General features: G+C 37.1%; 1 pseudogene; it reads right to left on the reverse strand.

Annotated features, from left to right (window-relative positions):
• Positions 1–8,846: 8,846 nt before the first annotated feature.
• Positions 8,847–10,059, reverse strand: LOC132777261 (kelch-like protein 23 pseudogene; annotated as a pseudogene).
• Positions 10,060–14,561: the final 4,502 nt, after the last annotated feature.

The raw sequence follows: 14,561 nt of genomic DNA on the forward strand, positions 1-14,561 counted from the left end.
AGAAACCTTTATAAAAACACTCAACTGTGAGGGTTTTTATTATACATTGGGTACATTATGTTGAAACAGCCCAAAGCCGCACACTTAAAAGGGATCATATTTATGGTGATTTATTTAAAGATGTATGTGGGAATGAGAATTATGTCATTGGTTGCATAATGTCAATCTCCAGCATAGGGCTGGTATGACATTACCATCTACTACACTGCCATATAACAAAGTTTCAAATTATATTATATGGTCAGTGTAGACTTATGCAATTGCATCATATGAGTCTACACTGTCCATATAACCCATCTTGAAACTGCATGGTATGGCTGTGTAGACAGCCTCTACTCCATTGAGCTATTAACATTCAAGACCCCATATATACTATCATATAATGTGGTGTAGAAGGACCCCAGATACATTTTGATGCTGAAGCACAATGGTGCCAATGTGCAGTTCTTGATGAACATTGCATCAACCCAATGTGCATTTGATATTAATGCTGATATCCTGTTAAGAATTCTTACAATTCTGTTAAGGGAATTCTTAGTACTTCTACTAAGCCATACTAACTTTACAAGATGTCACAAGTCATATAGGACTCTGGTGGAAGTTTGATCATGTGTATATATAAATATACACATACATACACATACACATACACACACATACACATAGGAATGCAATAAAGTTTCTTAGTTTTCTAAATAAAATAAAACCATTATAATAACTGTCACAGACATTTTGGAATTAGCAGCTCTAAATGTGAAAACTTTAGTCCCTATATGCCAAATGCATTCCAAGCAAAATCATTGTGGTCTTCTTTCATCTGGGAGCAGCAAATCCTACTGAATGAACTGGGACAACCTTTTCTGTACTGGAATGTGTACTGAGCTTTGAATTTGGAAAGAAAAGTCCAGAAATAATCAGGGTTTAAAATGCCCAGCGTGCACGTAAAAATTCAAGGCCATTTCACTATAGATTGGTGTCCTAGATAAGTTGCTTCAGGGGATACAGGGAAACAGAATGAAAGTCACTGCACTTTGTGTGCTGCTTTATCATTTCTCTTCCCCCCACCCCTTGAAAGAAATAAAGAGTCCCCCAAGTGCCATACAGGGCCAGTGCTCTAAAGCTGAGCATACATATGCAGCTGCAGCAAAGAGGACAATGAGAAGCAGCAAGGGTCTTTCAGACACAATGTGCTGGATGATTGTCTCTTATGAAACTTTCTTCTCCTCTGACTAGCAATCAAGGAATAGGACATTGTTTGTCACAGTCAGAGTCCTGACTAAAAGTGCAGGCAAGTCCAAATAAAGAGGGTAATATAGGACATGCTGTTCTTTTTTTTCTTTTCTTTTTTGTATATTTGTGCAGGAAGCATTAGAATATCACTTAATAGTGAAGAAGTGTAGATGAATGTGACATTATCAGATCACTTCTTGACAAATGACAGTTTGATTTTTTTTAAAAAAAAAAACCCTCTAGTTTCATCCCATATAATAATAAAACAATATGGAATAAAATTAATCTAGGTAATAAAAGTAGAAATGAAAGGAATCATAGAATCATAGAGTTGGAAGAGACCTCATGGGACATCCAGTCCAACCACCTGCCAAGAAGCACCCCCGACAGATGGCCATCCAGTCTCTGTTTAAAAGCCTCCATAGAAGGAGCCTTCACCACACTTCGGGGCAGAGAGTTCCACTGCTGAACAGCTCTCACAGTCAGGAAGTTCGTCCTAATGTTCAGATTGAATTTCCTTTCCTGTAGTTTGAAGCCATTGTTTCATGTCCTAGTCTCCAGGACAACAGAAAACAAGCCCGCAACCTCCTCCTTATGATTTCCCCTCAAATATTTATACATGGCCATCATGTCTCCTCTCAGACTTCACTTCTGCAGGCTAAACATGCCCAGCTCTTTAAGATGCTCCTCATAGGGCTTGTTCTGCAGACTTTTGATCATTTTAGTTGGCTTCCTCTGGACACCTTCCAACTTGTCAACATTTCCCTTATATTACAGTGCCCAGAATTGGACATAGTATTCCAGGTGTGGTCTGACCAAGGCAGAATAGAGGGATAACATGACTTCCCTGGATCTAGACATTATACTCCTATTTATGCAGGCCAAAATCCCATTGGCTTTTAAAGCTGTCGCATGACATTGTTCGTTCATGTTTAACTTATTGTCCATGAAGACTCCAAGATCTTTTTCACACCTATAGCTGTTGAGCCAGGACTCCCCCATTCTGTACTGATGCATTTCATTTTTTTCTGCCTAAGTGGAGTGTCTTGCATTCTTCCCTGTTGAACTTCATTTTGTTAGTTTTGCCCCATCTCTCTAATCTGTTAAGATCATTTTGAATTCTACTCCTGTCTCTTGGAGGCTTCCTGGCTATCCCAGGAAGGAATGGAGGGAGGGAGGAAGGGAGGGAAGGAAGGAAGGAGGTAATATGTCTCCGTTGAAAGTCCATATGTAGATCCAAATTTACTTCTAGACTAGCTATTTTAAAAAGTAGAATGGGATCCCAGAAAGTTCACTGCTGAATTTGTCAACCATTCTGGAATGTATCTGGGCTGCTATTTATTTTAAATGTTCCCATTATCCTTGTCCAACTCCAATATTACCCAGTAACAGATTTGGCTGTAAGAAGGCTAACATGACAGATTGGACCAGTTATACTGTACAACTTGCCTATTTTAGTAGTAGCTTACACTCTATCAATATCTTGGTTAGAGTCAATCAATGCTACACAAACAAAGATCCTACTACTTCCTGGGATCTTTAAGAACCAGAATTCAGTGTAATTATGCGGGAATGTTAATTACTTCTGCACAGACACACCCAGCATCCACCTGATGTGATCTTGGGCAGTCAAAGATAATTCCTGGAGGTGCTTTGTTTGTGCTGTTTGGAATAGGAATTTGTTTGCTACGATTAGCTAATAAAATCACTGCCTTGTGTACATGCATGGGTTAGACCCCTTTCAATACTGTAGAAGACATAGTATCCTGTTTGCCCCAGAATTTCATTGAAACCAAGCTTAAAGGCACTCAAGAAGCTTGGCTTCAGCAAAATTAAAGCAACAAGAAAAAGTTCACAAAAGCAAGGCAAAAGTCTCATGACTCCCTTTGGTGTTCTTGAAAGGTAGGAATAACCAGCATGCCTCCTTCCTCCTCTTCTTCCTCCTGAGCAGGCTTGACCACCTGCCCAGAATCCCCAGCCCTTTCTTCTTCAGCCTTCTTTTCTTCCAACTCCTCATCAGAGGAAGACCCAACACATATTGTACTTCAGATGACTGAAATAACATATGCTAATGCCAATGTTTTAAAAAGTGCCACAGAGGCTGTGATGAGGTCTCTTGTGTATGCTCCATACCTGAATATCATTTATGTTTACATCTCACCTTTTGGTAGTTGTGGTGGCTAGGAATGCTTTATGATATGCATGACTTTATGAGAAGTATAATGGGGAGCAGGTTAAAAATCTAAAATTATAAAATATCCACACAAATACATAGGTTAATTAGATTATAGTAAGAGAAAGAAACCTAGATTACAGTGACCTAAACTCAATTGCCAGTAATATCTGGAGTCAACTATTGTATCAATGGGATTTGTGTAAGTGTGGATGTATTATTCAGCAATAGAATCCATTGGTTTTCTCTCATTGGACCTAGCAATAGAATTTAGGTAAGATTTATGATATCTAGGCAAAAGGAGTTAGACTATTGAGAAGAAAGCATCTGCCTGTAGAAATTAAATTCAAGGGACCATCTAACTATCTCATTTTTAAAAATAAATTTTATTGGTTTTACAATAAGAAGGTATAACAAATGTAAACAGAAACATCAGATATAAGAAGTAAAAGAACAGAAAAAATAAAATTGAAAAGCCCGTGTCCCTACCATTCCCCTTACCCATTACCTATCTCATTTTTAATTATGTTAATATCTGAAATCCATTTGGATTTTTTATTTGCATTTCAGACTTCTTTACTGTGTCCTTCATGAAGGAAAATTTATGGTTTTTCATTTCTAGTTACAACAATTGTTGTCATGAGAATAAGTTATCCAACATGTAATATGTACTAATTCTTTGCATGTTACTAAATGGCTTCTATTTTATGCTTTTGGGGGGTTCTGCTTTTGACTGGTTATGTCCTCAACACTCCTTTGTTTCCTGTTTACTACCTCAGTAACCTGAAAGGAAAAGTATAATATATGTCTAATCAGAAAACAATATTTAAATTACATGGCATTAAAGCACAGCATTACATTTCATAGATTCTTTTACTTATTTTAATCCAACCTACTGACTAGACCTGTGCCAAGGAAAAGGAAAGTTTAAAAGATCAGAATAACTGTAATATGGCCACTTGTGTTGTAGTCTCCAGGCCAGGAAACACCACTGTATACTACTACACATACCACATACCAGTTCAAGTTAAATCAGCAAAGCAGTTTATTAAAGATTATATAAAAAGCATGCAGAAACAATTTAAAGCAACACAGGAAGTTGAGAAGCACGGCAGTCAAGCACGGCTGCTAGAGAGCATTACTTAAATTTTGCTTTTGGATAGTCTGAAATTACTAAGAATTATACATTAGAAGCACCATAGATAAGTTTAAACAAGATGCGTTATGTAAAACTCAGTGCTGTTTGTTTGTTTGTTTGTTTTGCATAGTTACATTTAATCCTTTTAGAAGCCTCATAGCAGAATTCTCAAAAATGTAGTTTAGGTCCAGGCCTTTGGAATTCTCAGCCAGAGCTTTCCTCAGCTTTCCTAAAACTACATTTCCCAGAATTCTGCAGGAGGCAACTACATGATACGAAAACAGAAGCTTCCACATTAGAATGCCAATGTGATCAGGGAAATAGCATTAATGTAAAAGCATGTTCTAATAGTTCTCACTGATGATGATTTTTCAAAATATTGAGCTGGTTGATGTTTGTAGGGGTTGTACAAAAACAGGGCAGGTACAATATATAGAATGGGATGACAACAGAGGTAATAGCCATGGCTGAAATACATTACAGCAAATATATACATATCAAAGCCAGAGGTCTTCCCTTATGTCTCAAAATGTCTGAGGATCATTTCTTCTGCTTACATGCAGAACAGATCCTCACAAAGCAAATTATCTTAGCATTGTAGCTTAATTGGAGCAGCTGCCTAAACAATTACTGCAGCTGCTGGTACATCTTTCCAACTTGTGCTTGCAAAGTGTTTTGCAATGGAACATACAGCTGAGCAATGGCCCCAAAGAGAAAACTAAGGAGCTGAAGAGCCAACAGGTTGCTCTTCCTTTTTTAAACCCATTGATTATCTTGCCTCTTCTTTTGCCCGTTTCTAACACAGTACCACTCAGTGCTGTTTTTAAATGCTTTTCTTCATACACCTTAATGAACATAATATTTAGATAACTGAAACAGCACTTTCTATTTTAGCATACATTTTAATGAGTTATCCAAACTTTCCTATTTGATTGAGTGGAAGCTCCCCAAACAGGGAATGTGGGAACCTAGCTGACCTTATTGGAGTGAATTTCAGCTTGAAAACCCCGCTCCCTAAATTTCCATCTCCTTGCTCCCAAATTTTCTTTGAAACTTCTGCTAACTTTTCAGAGAATATTTAGTAGAACTTGGGAATTTCATACTGAGAAAAAATCTATTATGCATGAAATTTCTATGCCATTGGTGATTGGACAGATCTGAATGTAAACTATGTACATGGACAACTGTTTGGTACAGATTAAGCTGGAAAGCTGGCTTTAGAAGTGTCTTGGAACCTAACATTATTTTTATATTGTAAACAAATCTTTAAAAAGTTTACTGTGTGCCTAACTAAACAGATATATGAGGAAATTAAAAATTCTAGTTTCCTGATGAAGACCAAAAAGTTTCCCTGTCCTCTGTTCCTGTTACATAATATCCAGAATCCACTAGAGATGTTTCAATTCCCTTTCCTCAATCTTTATATCAAGGAAGAAATTAAAGTTGGAAAGTTACAGAGGCACAGGGAGCCTTTCCACCTCCACTGATGGAAGAAAACTGACATTTTCAGCTCCGCTAAACTAATGACTCAAGAGCTTAAATTGGTGGTCACAGGACGCCTTCCACCATTTCCCCTTCATTTGACTTACTTTGACTCTTCTCTGTAGTCAGCCACTCTAGCATATGCAGGATACAAACAGCTACCAGAATGAAACTGTATTTTTTTTACTGAACAAAGGAAATAAGTCTGAGGGTCTGAAATGGAGATTTAAGAGCTTCTGCTTTGTTCAAAGCCCTTGTCTGTATGAGCTCCAGAATGAACAAATCGGAGATAATTGCTTTATCCATGGTGCTATTGTTCCCACTCTGTAGAGTTGTATAGCCCCAGAATATGCCTCTGTCCTACATTAGTAATCAACTAGTTGAATATTCATTTTCCCCCAGATCTTTGATTACACCATGATAAAAATAAGAGCCTCTGAAGAATTCATTCTGGTTCCTGGGATCTCCTCCTGTTCTCAGAGATGAATGAATATTTAAACTATTCCTAATGAATCTGGAGCCCCAGAGCAACTGAGGAAATGTACATCAAATAGCTCTGCAATCAGACAGAAAGGTAATGATATTTATGCAAAATAAAAACTTCCTAAATGTTTTGAGGTCCATTTCAGTTGCCAGCAACCCCTGGCTTTGCCTCTGAATATGTTACAAGGCATTCATATTCCAGTAGAGTTGGCATTTCTGGTGCCAGCCAATTTTATTCAGCTAGTGAGTACTTCTGGATAATGTCATGATATTTGCAATGAAGTATCTGAAGATGTCAAGCTGCTCTTCCTCTGTGAAGATACAGCTCAGTTTGTGGGCTTTATTGGTTCAGATGCTTTCCAATAAGATTCACAACTAACTTGGGAAATATTATCCAAAGACAAATTGAGGAATGTAATGTACATGAACATAGGTGTGTTTGAAAGAGAGACACTTCCAAGTGAAACGTAGCAAATTTCTAAATAACTTGTATGTGACCTTTTGTGTAAAAGGCAATCAAAGCCAAGGGGAGCAGAAGAGCTGAGAGGTTCAGAAAATTAATAAACAAGTGCAATTTGCCCATATCCTAGAAGGTACAAAATACTAAAGATAAGCAGGAGAAGAACATGGTTCATGTTATATTGTGTTCCTTGGCAGAGATGTTCATTGGTTGAAATCCTGCATCATGGTTATGAAATGGAAATCCTTGCATGTGTGAAATACTGATTTTGCTGCACAAGCTCCAAATTGAATGACAATGTTGCATAACTGAACGTACAACCAAATATGCACGTGTGCATATATATCAGTGTACATCCCTGTGTACCACATGAACTTGAGTATCTGTGTAGCATGTACAATTATAATGTTTGTGCAATGTCTCTTTTGCAACCTTGACTTACAGATGTTCTGCATCAGACAATGTCCAATTGCTTCCATAGGAGAATTTACAAAGGTATAAAACCTCAACATGTATAAAAAAAACCCCTGAACAATGAGTAATTATCATTATTTAACCTACTCATTCAAAAATCAAATGTTTACTTCAGTGTTTACAATGTGGTGAACTGTCAGAAATTCTGGAAACTGTAGCTCAAAACATCTAGAGCCACAAAATCCACTATTGAATTTTGTTCATAAGCTGCACATACTCTTCAGATTAATGTGCTCACATTCTCACAAGATGACACTGATTTATATTTAATTGGTATGGATCTCTGCTAAATCCTACATCTGGCATTCCTACCATAGGTCAGATGAGATTCCTCACTTTAATAGTCATTCAGTTTGCATTTTATTGGAAGTCAAATGTCAAGGGTTTACTTTTAAAGACTATTTATCAGTGGTTCTCAACCTGTGGGTCCCCAGGTAATTTGGCCTACAACTCCCAGAAATCCCAGCCAGTTTACCAGCTGTTAGAATTTCTGGGTGTTGAAGGCCAAAACATCTGGGGACCCACAGGTTGAGAACCACTGATCTAGAGAATCAATATCTGGGAAACACTGGTTTATTCTAATGTTTGAGATACTTAGCCAGTAATTTAATTAGCTATTTGAAATAATTCATACTATTACTCCACAGTTTTTATCACTGCCCCTGTGGCATTTCATTTCATCACCATATCCTTCACCAAAGAACGTTGTATGATTCTAAGGGCTTATGCCACTCTGTCTCCCCTTTACATTGACTTCACTTTCAATGTAATTCTTGATTTTTTATATTGCTCAAATTATGATTTATCCAACTGCTCTATACAAATTTATGCTTTTCAATCAACTGTCTAAAATGTCTCTCTGTAGCACTTTCAGTTCCTGAACTATTTTCTATATTCTTAAATACTTTCATGTTGCTTTTTCATGCACTCAAGAAGGCATAGCAGAATTAAAATTGCAATTAAAGATTAAAAAACTATGAAAATGTATTCATCGTGCCTTCACATCTGTATTCTCAGCATTTCCTTATATCTCCAGCCCCAGCCTCTAATACCCTGGTTTTCCTTGGGATTTTTACCCTGTTTTTTTCCCTTGGAATTAATCTTGCATTTTTCTGTGCCATTAAGCACCATTGCAGAGAAGGTTCTACTCTGTTCTTTAAAAAAACGAGCACTTCTCAAACTTAGATCTGCTGTAGCCCTTCATCAGAAATAGTATGAGCATTGTTAGAAAAATCAGTTCTTTTTATCTTGACAGTGAAAGACAAACTAAATACTTTAGTGTCCTCTACTTATTATCTATGACCAACCTACTGAACTATTTAGAAACCAGCCCCATGCTAACTTTCAGTTTCACCTGAGCAATAGTGCAACACAGGCAAATAAAAAACAAAATGAATGAATCTACTTTACCCATTTTCAACCCTTTTAATCATGTTTGCAATAGGGATCCATTTCTTTTTCAAAGGGTCATAGAATTCAGCTTCTTCAATTGGAGCACCTTTTTTGTAACCTCCCAAAGCATAGATGTAGCCACCCAAAGTCACTGCACAATGGTAGTACCTTGCATTCAGCATGGAACAGCCTTCAGTCCATTCATCAGCTTCACAGTTGTAAATCCACATTACATCAAGTGCTTCAATGTTGTCTATTCTGTATCCACCTGTCACATAAATATTGGGTCCTAGACTAGTGATAACGTAGCTCTCCCTTGCATACTCTGGCATGTCTGCTCCCTGGATCCACAAATTGGTTAGTGGATCCCATACATGCACCTCAGATAAAGGGTGCCAGTAATACCCACCTATCACATACATGGCAACTGTAGACTTTGTAGAACCTGCTTTGGGTTTGGGTTTAGTGCATGGTGTATCAGAGACCTGATTTTATTTTTGATTAATCGTCATTTCCTGTACAAATTTAAGGCTGATCTCAAATACATTTCATCAAAATCTGCTCCAAGACAGTTTAATAAATCATAAATACACTCTGTTCTTTGCTCCAGATCATGAGCAATCCATTTAATAATGGGCTCGACTGCGATCTCTTCTTTCCAAAAGCTGAGATTCTTTCTGGGGAGAATAAACTGGAATTTATCACTACTGATTTCCAGAAATTCTTCTTGCTGCCACACTTCTTCAAACCTAGACAACAATATCCTTCTAGATTCCTTCTCTAGCTCTGAACAGACATGATATTCTGCAGTGGAATGCATTCCTAAACATTTGTCAGTTTCCAAGTGCCTTATCAGAAACTTTTCACAGGCTTTCTTAATTGAAATAAGCTGTCTGCAGCCTGAAGGAGGCTTTGGACATTTCTCTTTGTAATTTAGATATCTGATGTATACGTATGAATCACCAGGGATTCCAGCACTGGGGGACTGAGCCCAGAAATTGTTATCTGATTCCTTTATTTTTCTTTCATGTCAGAGGTGAACATGGTCTTGAAATAGTTACTGCAAGAAGCTAGCACAGCTTTATGGCAATGGAAAACCACACCAGTTACACACCGTGAATAATCCTTCCAAGTAGAATATTCTGGATGCATAAAAAAAAACAAAACCACAGGATGGGAAAGATCTTTATATAAATAGATGTATTTCTCCTGATTGGTTAGTGCCATCACTGCTCTTCCAAGGGGACAACCTTGGCTTGACCGAGGAGGAGAGGAGGTCCAGAAGAAAGAAAGAAAGAAAGAAAGAAAGAAAGAAAGAAAGAAAGAAAGAAAGCAAAGGAAAGCAGGACCCTGAGATTGCCAAGAGTCACCTGAAAGCCCCCCTCCACAGCCCTGAAGGAGCCAAATTGATCAGTAGTTAACCAATAAGCAACCAAGCAAAAATTCTTCAGTGTAGCCAGTCCATCACTGACTGATCATAGCAACTAGTCCTTTCTTCATGGAAATCACAGAGTGGATGGCCAAGCACCAAGTCAAATGAACCAGAGTCTCGGAAACAAGAGGCACTGGGTTATATCCTAAATGTTATGGATATAATGATTAAGTTATGATTAATTACTGTCAGGTGTATTGGCTGTGCAATGTAATTGTATCAGAGAGAAAAATGCTGATATTACAGACTGTTGATTCAGTAAATTAAAAGAGAATACAAGAAAAGTCACACAGGTTTTTCTGTACTTTGTAAATGTGGGAGGTAAAGTTTTGCAACTCCAAGAAAAAATAGTTTATTGATAGTTATTTTCAAATTCAGAGTAAGCTTCAACTAAAAATTAAATGGAATGGAACAAATTTTTGATACGAAATGCACTCATCTATACCTACTGGGACATCCATATTTTGCAATCAGGCTCCAAGGGACAGAGCTTTTGAGGGAAAGTTATGTGACGTGCTAGCATTAATCTATTATAAAAAAAAAACCCAGAGGTTGGGATTTTCTGTAAGATTTTTAAAGATTCAAAGTTCACAGAGTCTTTCTATTAATCTGCTCACCTGATGACCTTGAGATGCCATCACACAAAATCCCTCTGGCCATATTTTTAGTAAACAGGAAAAAAGATGGAAGAAGCAGGAAAAAATGCATAAGCAAAAAGAAAAAGTAAGAAAAATGTTCCTTTTTGCAGCACTTGAGTTATAAGATTAGATTCCAGCCAGCAAAATCAAGGACACATGGGCTTGGCACATGATGATTATGATTTATGGGAGCATTATAATGGAAGAAAATCAATATATATTCTAAAAGTTCTGTTTTCTCAGATTAATCTGATCTACCTCCCCAGGTTCAATATGACAGAGAAAAGCTGCGTGGATAAGAACTTTTATTTTGGAATAGTTTTAATAACTTCAAGTATATAAGTTAAGGTGTTAAAATAAAAGAAAGGTTCTAAATATGTGAACATTTGTCTTTTTCTTTAAAAAATCATGACAGGTGAAATTATATGGATAGTCTGACTGCAAATGGTAAGTATTTGATGTTACTGTTCTGTCTTTAAGTTACAGTATGGATTTATAATTCTATAAATATGACTAAGTACAATTGCACCAAAGATGATATTGTGTCTTAATTTGTGCCTAACAAATTGGATTCTACTAAGGACTTCTATTCTACTGAAATGATGTGTATGCTCACTTTGCAAGTCATGTAGTTACTATATCATGATTTTTATGCATAAAGAATAGGCAACATATTTACAAAATGTTCAAAAAATAGACTGTGGATATATATTGTAGCCCATAAAGCAACATAAAATTTGTTGTGGGTATTCCAGACTTTCTACCATTTTCATTACCAAGTTGTATTTTTGTCACCTCTTTCAAAGCCAAGTAGCATTTTTTTAAAAAAACAAAAACAAACAAACAGCAACAATGTGTTAATTCCCATTGGTTACAAAGCAGTTTGAACATCAGTTCTTCTCTTCTGTGTAGCTACATAGGTTGTCCTGATTCTCTCTTTCTATATATATATATGGCAGAGGAAGGTGATTCAAGGAACTGAAATATATTAAAAACAGACAGACAAATGGTCTTTTCAGTGCAATAGTTTTGTACCTGTAGGGATAACTTTTAGATGTTTTAAAGTTTACATTTACAAGAAGACATCTGTCTCAGTTTCTTACTCTATTAGCGCCTGGAAGGCAGTAGCCAATTGAAGGGTGCATCCAAAGGACAAACAAATAGTGAGAAAAATATCAACTCCATAAATCTACTAGCAAAACTAATTTTAAAAGATTTACTAACCCTACCAAGTCTCTTGCTGCCTAGCTTCAAACATCTCTCATTTTGTCTTTCTGCTTTACACAAATGTTTTTTATTGTAATATTTTCAAATGAGAAAATAAGAACATTGTGGGACCAACATTGGGGGGGGGGGGGGCTAGCATATCAGCTAATGTTCAGGAATAGTTTGGGCATGCTGTTTCAGGTTTTGGAGCTGTTCAAATACAGATATTAGAGATGCAAGTCTAAATCTAATTGTTGGTCACAGCTAGAGCTCATTCACTGAAACAATTGATGAATAGTAAATCAGCGTTTGAATCCCATGGATTCAATTACACGATTATAGTGGCGACTAGCAATTGAATTTAGGTTACTGTAAATTGCCATACTGACTAATTTGTATGTTTACAATTGTCAGCCTTTCTGAAACTCACCCTTAAGACACGCAAGTCAATATCTTGCAAGAGGAGACATACATATACCATGTAGTTACATCTATATACAGTAGGGTTGGATAGGTTCATTCTGAAGAGCCTGAAAGTCATTAAAAAAAACCTTCCGAATTTTGACTTTCAAAGCAGTTTTGAACCATGCAAGAAAGGTGGGGGGGGGGGGGGTCCAAATTTGAACCACTTACCTTTTTTTAAAAAAAATCCATAATGTTTGGTTTTCTCTCGAAGTTATTTTAATTTTTACAACCATTAAACAACTTTGGTCATGCCTGAAATGTTTTAAAATCTCATGCTTTCTCTCCCCTGGCAATGCAAGGGAGGGATGAGGTGGGCGTGGCTAAGCACAGCCATTGTTGTAGTTTGTGAAGGCCAGGCCCCCAATAGTAGAGATTGCAAAAGGCCCTACTGTTAAACTGCATTTCCCACACTGCCTGACTGCTTATTAGCCAAAATGGCTGAAGGACCCCTATAGCTGTCTGTAGCAGTCTTTGTCTAAATATCAAATAAACTGATAGAATCTACAAAGGTGTCTAAAGAAGGCAGCAAAGCAATAAGCAACTTTTGCAAAGCCAAGAGAACATAAACTGCTTAAAAACCAATCATTTCACTTTGGCCTGATTGCCATGAACAAGGCACTGGGGTAGCCAGCCACAGCCAGCCAGCCCTTTATAGACAGTTAGTAATGATAAAATAAAATGATTGATTGCATCTGCAAAAAAAAAAAAAAAGAAAAAAAAAGAATAATTGGATGGATGTGTCTTGAGGGTCCTCTCCAACTCAATCGAGGAAGCAAATAAATATCCAGAGAGTTTGGATCATGCCTTTCTGCCCAGAAGTAGGGGGTCAGTCTAGATGTCCCTTGATGGGGTCTGTACTATGATATCTGTTCTCCTCCAATTTAACACAGTTTGTGACATGCAAACAAAGTTTCTGGAGTAGAACAACTACTTTCAAAGTAAAAACCACCCAATGAAACAGGAAATAACACTTTCAAACCAAGGATAGATTTTCTTTATTATTAAAAATGTTTTTATAAAAACTTGAAAATTCACCAAAAATCCATGGATAAGTCAAAGGTTATGAAATTTGGTGAGCTAACAGTGGCCCATGTGTTCTACCACTGTAGCAAGTTTCATTAGAATTGGTCTAAAAATGAGAGAGGGATAATCCCTCAAAGATTCCCCCGTGCCAGTGCTGTTTTTTTTCCTACTGTGCACGCACATCTGCCATTAATGAAGCAATTCGGAAGTTTCTGAAGTTTTGGAAAGTTTTGATTTTTTTAAATCAGAAGTTACTTTAGTATCAAACCACCAGCACCCCCTACATCCAAAACGAGTTTTGAACCGTTTTTATCAACCAAGCCTAATATATAGCTATATTTTCTGGTGTTAACTCCCCAAAACTCACCCTGCGAGCAGTGCAGACTCCAACATAATCATTTTGATGTTGCCAGACAGCGGGGAGGTATATAGGGACATGTTCAGCTCTTTTTCTATAGCTGGGTGCATTAGGACAGACAGAGCCTTCTGAGAATCCTCAGGATATCAATACAAATTTCATTCTTGTGGCACATCCACCTCTAGAAACATAGCTGGACATGACCTTGCTTCTCTCCATGTCCTTTGAGAACACAAAAAATGGCTATGCTAGTGGGGAAGAGACTGAATTGCTTACAAGGTAGGCTTTAGAGAAGACTTTTCTCATTTCATGGTAAGAACAGAATTCTGACCTCTGGAACAACTCAAACAGTGAGTTTCAGGAGCACTTCATTTCACTCACATCATCATAATTCATGAATAACATAGCAGACAGGGTGTACAGCCTGCAATGAAGAGTTTTTCCCCAAAACTGGATTTTTAAACTTCAGTTTAGGCACACAAATATAATTTAGAATGATAAAAGAAGACAGATTAAAACTGATTCCATTCTAAGAACAGATTTGAACATTCAGCTCCTTTTCTTTAGCTTCTGTCATCATTTAAAATGTGTCTTATAGAGGGGTTTT

Source organism: Anolis sagrei, chromosome 5 (genome assembly GCF_037176765.1).
Source record: "Anolis sagrei isolate rAnoSag1 chromosome 5, rAnoSag1.mat, whole genome shotgun sequence".
Lineage (NCBI taxonomy): Eukaryota > Metazoa > Chordata > Lepidosauria > Squamata > Dactyloidae > Anolis > Anolis sagrei.